The sequence below is a fragment of the Cariama cristata genome, unplaced genomic scaffold (genome assembly GCF_000690535.1).
Source record: "Cariama cristata isolate BGI_N322 unplaced genomic scaffold, ASM69053v1 scaffold1669, whole genome shotgun sequence".
In the NCBI taxonomy this organism is placed as follows: domain Eukaryota; kingdom Metazoa; phylum Chordata; class Aves; order Cariamiformes; family Cariamidae; genus Cariama; species Cariama cristata.
Genome location: NW_009637224.1, coordinates 15,429 through 19,939, shown reverse-complemented (window position 1 = coordinate 19,939; position 4,511 = coordinate 15,429).

The following is a 4,511-nucleotide window of genomic DNA, read 5'->3' as shown; positions in this document are numbered from 1 at the left end:
TTCCCTACTTAAAAAAATCCAATATAATACACCCAAAAGAACTAGATGCATTTTTAGATTGCTAGCACCAACCTCAATCCTGTAGTACAGATACATGGGCTTTTTCTCGCAACAAATAACCCTTAGGTACAGAAGTGCTGTTTGATGGGGGTTTTAATCTGTAATGAAGGCTCCTGGCACCCTCAAATCACATGTCAAATCCATATCTTCAATTATAATCTAGATTAAAACTATTAAAATACTTCTAACAATACAATAAATATCAAAGATCAATGAATGTAGTTTCTACAAAGCACACAAGAAAGAACTGACTTCCTTTTAATCTGCTTTCTTTAAAAGCTCTAGAGAAAGGATATTTCCATCCAAATTATGCCATAATCTTATCTGAAAGTATTTTACTGCAGGCTGTGGTTACATTCTTGTATTTTATTTAACATTAGCACCTTTGGACTCTCTTTCAGTGAAGACCGCATACAATGCTTCAGATTCTACTCTGGCAAGCTTAGATGTGATTGCTGGGTTTGTTTTCTGCAGGGAGAAAGGGGCATTCCCTTCAATAAAAGGGTCCAGAATTCCTGTTCTAGAATAAAAGCATTTTTTTAAAGTCACAAGATTGCGATACAGAAAAGGAAGTACATATGTACAAAGATCTTGTTTGGATCTGTTGATCTACAAGTGGTTCTCTACAGCAAACATTTCACAGCTTTACATCAATGAGTGCTGACCCTTAGACACGCTGAAGGGTGAGGTAAATGACACCACTTTAAAAGCTACATTATTCTTACATGTCCTGGTTTGGCTAAAACAGGACCAATTCTCCTTTCAGTAGATTTTTCCATCAGTTAACTTCCTTCTAAGTAACTGTACTTTTTGAAGTTTGCTACATGTTTTTCAGACAGTGTCTGCTTTCAGAATTGGTAACACTTGATGTTTATAGTTGTTACTAAAGTAACAGCAGGGTTGGTATACAGAAAGGCCCATGTTTATACTTCTTCCTCTGGGAGCCAAGGTCACTGTTGGCTCTCTTATGGTCCACATGTGAAAAGGTATAAAGGGTCGCACCTGCGGGAAAGTGCGGACAGGACAAGTGACCAAAAACTGACCAATGAAGTATTCCCATCCACATCATACTCAGTATAAAGCTCAGGGATCAGGGGGTCAGCCCTTCTTCTTTCATAGCTGGCATCCCTGTGAGACCCTGCTTGTTCTCCTGCCTCTGATCCCGATCCGTATAATCCTGAATCCAATTGTTTGCTGCTGAATGCAGTCTGGGACATTTGGGTGCCCGCCTTGCTGGATCAGCAGTGCGAGCCACTGCAAATTCAAATCCATGATCATCATGGGGAAGCTCTACGTCAACAGCGGGAGCCACCGTGGTACACACTTCTGTGGTCATCATTAGGAAGCTCAATATTGGTTTAGTGGTTGGTTTTTTTTAAATTATTATTTCTATTAGTATTAGCATTAATATTATTATACTCTTTTTCATTGTTACTGTTTTATTAAAGTTGTTTTAATTTTCCAACCCATAAGTGTCCCTCCCTTTTCTCCTCTCCTTCCCCTTGTGAGGAAGGAAGGGGTTAATAAAGAACATCTGTCATCAGCTTTAATTGCCAGCCCAGCCTTAAACGGTGACACAACACCATATCAAACATGCTGAAAATGCACAGTGGAACTCCACAAAGACAGAACACCAAACCAACCTTTTAAGTCATGTTGGAAAATCTGTGCAGCTTAACTGCACCTGAGGCTCCCATCAGTTAACTTCACAAACTACACAGAGGAGAGAAATACTTCTAAATTATGTGATGGACTGTGTTCTGGTATTTACACAACCAATTACTTCTGACTGATAGTTTTATTTCAGCACAAATTTCTTATAATTTAATTTCTTATTGTGGAAGTCACTTCTTAGTTTGCAACAACTTAGAAACGTTTTGTTCAGGATTTATTTCAAATAAGTAAGCTTGTAGTAAATATGGCCCAGTAGCTACAGTGCCCTACTGTTTGTTCATTTATTGATACTTTTGTCTTCAGTTTTGTAAGACTAGAGCTCAATATCCCGACAGCTGTTAATTTCCTATTTCTTGCCATGCACCTCATTGCATGAAACAGAAAGGTCTCTGCAGAAGTTCTCAATGTCCTTTGTAAGACAGTATTTTGGACAGAAGTTCAGAGCACTTGGTAAAGTGTCTTGTGAACTCACCTCATTGAAAGAAACAACCATCTATTTTGTACAGAGGCCTGATTTGTCATGTCACTGCAGAAGAGGTTAACTGCAAGAGTGAAGGTGTTTTCCATATTACTGTGGTTTCTCATGCTTTTACAAGAAACATCACACGCAGCAGTGGCAGGGTTTGAACTGACGAAAATCACCCTATCTGCTGCTGCTTTTTGAGCAGCAAGCCATTGTACAGGACTTTTCAGCAATTCACCTTTTCTCCCATGTCTAGAATAACATCAGTCTGGCAGCCCTCATGCAGAAGTTCAGCAAAAGGAAGAACAGCATGATTAAAACACGCTGCTTCTGGATATGTAACCGATACTTCAACACGTAGTCGTAGCTACACCTAACAGAAGAATCATCTCCTAAATTAATCTGTTTAATACCATATGCTCTCTTAAAATGTGAGTATTTCTAGAAACAATGTAAACAAAATTTGAATGGCATTCTAAATTGGAATGGAGGGGTTGACTGTGCCCCTTACTTTTTCCTAGAAAAAATTGGTACCTTTGTATAAAAATAGGAAAAGCAAAAAATAGTGAACTAAAATCAGAATTTAAAGCTCAGATTCCCATCTTCATGATGAACTAGATCCAACTTAGATGACTTATCTGCATTTCATCTCTCCAAGAACGTTGAAAATAATTTAGCAAAACAGTGTTCAGTAACTAGAACAGTTTAAGGTCTAGTACACCAAGAGAGCAGCCTTGCATTACAGACTGATGAGAAGAGGGAAGCAGAGGCATCGTACTTAAGCTATTAGTCATTCTGCAAAACTAATCCTGTGGGAAAAGAAGTGCTAAGCAAACAAAAATTAAACAGCAAAATGCTCACATGACCCTAGTGATGTTTGCTAGAAAGGGCTAACCAAAAATTGTCCACACTTTAAATTATTCACTGTTTTTACAAGTGTTTAAGAGATTAAATATTTACTTTCCATTTAGGAAAAAAAACAACAGAAGGAAAAAGGCTAGGTCTACATTAGCTGGTAGTGTGGTAGAATGGCAGAGACTACAGAGCAAAACAGCTGGGGCCAAGGAACAGATTTCAGGGGAGTTACTGCAGCCTAGCCCTAGTCCCATCCTGTGGAGTGCATACCCATTTGTGGGTGGACTATGCTAGATTTAATAGAGCACATCTTCCAGTTTAATTTCATCTGAGAGAATCAAGGCTGCTCTCCTCAACCATCCTGCAATACGAACCAAACTGTAGTGAGGCCAGTGGGCAATTCCCTTCAAAAGCGCAATACTGCTTTAAACTAAAACATTAGTGTAGCCACACCGGGAGTTTCCTAAACAACCTTGAGAGGGTTTATATTACAATGATACCTAAAAGGTAGTCTCTTTTATATGGTCTTATCTCATCTATAAGGATGCTTGCAGCAAAACTCAAAGAACAGGAATTTCAGAAATACTAAAGTTCAAAAAAGTGAGAACTCTTACCTCGGACTGTGATGACGCAAGCTACCTCAGCAATAATACATACTATCACCAGTAGAGCAGCAAGGAGAAAACATACAAATCTTCCAACTGAATTGCTTGTGAGGATCTCTAAAAGAGAAAGAACAATCACTTTGAAACAAGTCTTGCATAGCTGAAAAAGCTGTCTTCAGTTAATGGGTTATTAAAATGAGCATTTCCAATGTCTGTACACGGAAGAGAAATTGTGCTAAAAGGTAATGCAAAATGGTTAATAATCACATTGAGAACTACAGAGCTGTTGACTAAGTTACTTAATTTTCCTCCCTACTTTGAAAGAAACAAGACTTACCAGTCTGAATGTGCTCCCTCCAAGTTCCTCCCATGTTTCTGGAATGTACCTCCTCCTGCAGCCTGACATCTCATCAGTTGTTCTCTTCTCTTCCTTTTGTTTAGAGTTTTACCATGAGCAATAGTGACAAAATAACTAATTCCTGAACTGCGGCATTACTGTATGAAGCACAAAACTTCAGCTTTTAAGAGGAGGAAGATGAAAGGCAAAATTTGCCAAGGCCAGTGTACATAAAGTCACATAAGACCAAAGTCATCTGCTTTTTAACAGGATTTTGACATTCAAATATCTGTATACCAAAACATTTATTTTCCTAGCTTTTTGCAAATATAAAGGGGAAAATCTCCTGAATATACATGATACATAATGCAACCAAAAACACAGCAATTTCTGTTTAGTTTGCATTGAATATTGACTCAAGATTGATAAATACTTAATTAACCATTGGCTTTCATCTGCCTGCAGTTTGTTAGGTTTTCTGTAGGCCTTGGGCAGTCATAGCCACACAGTAAGGAAT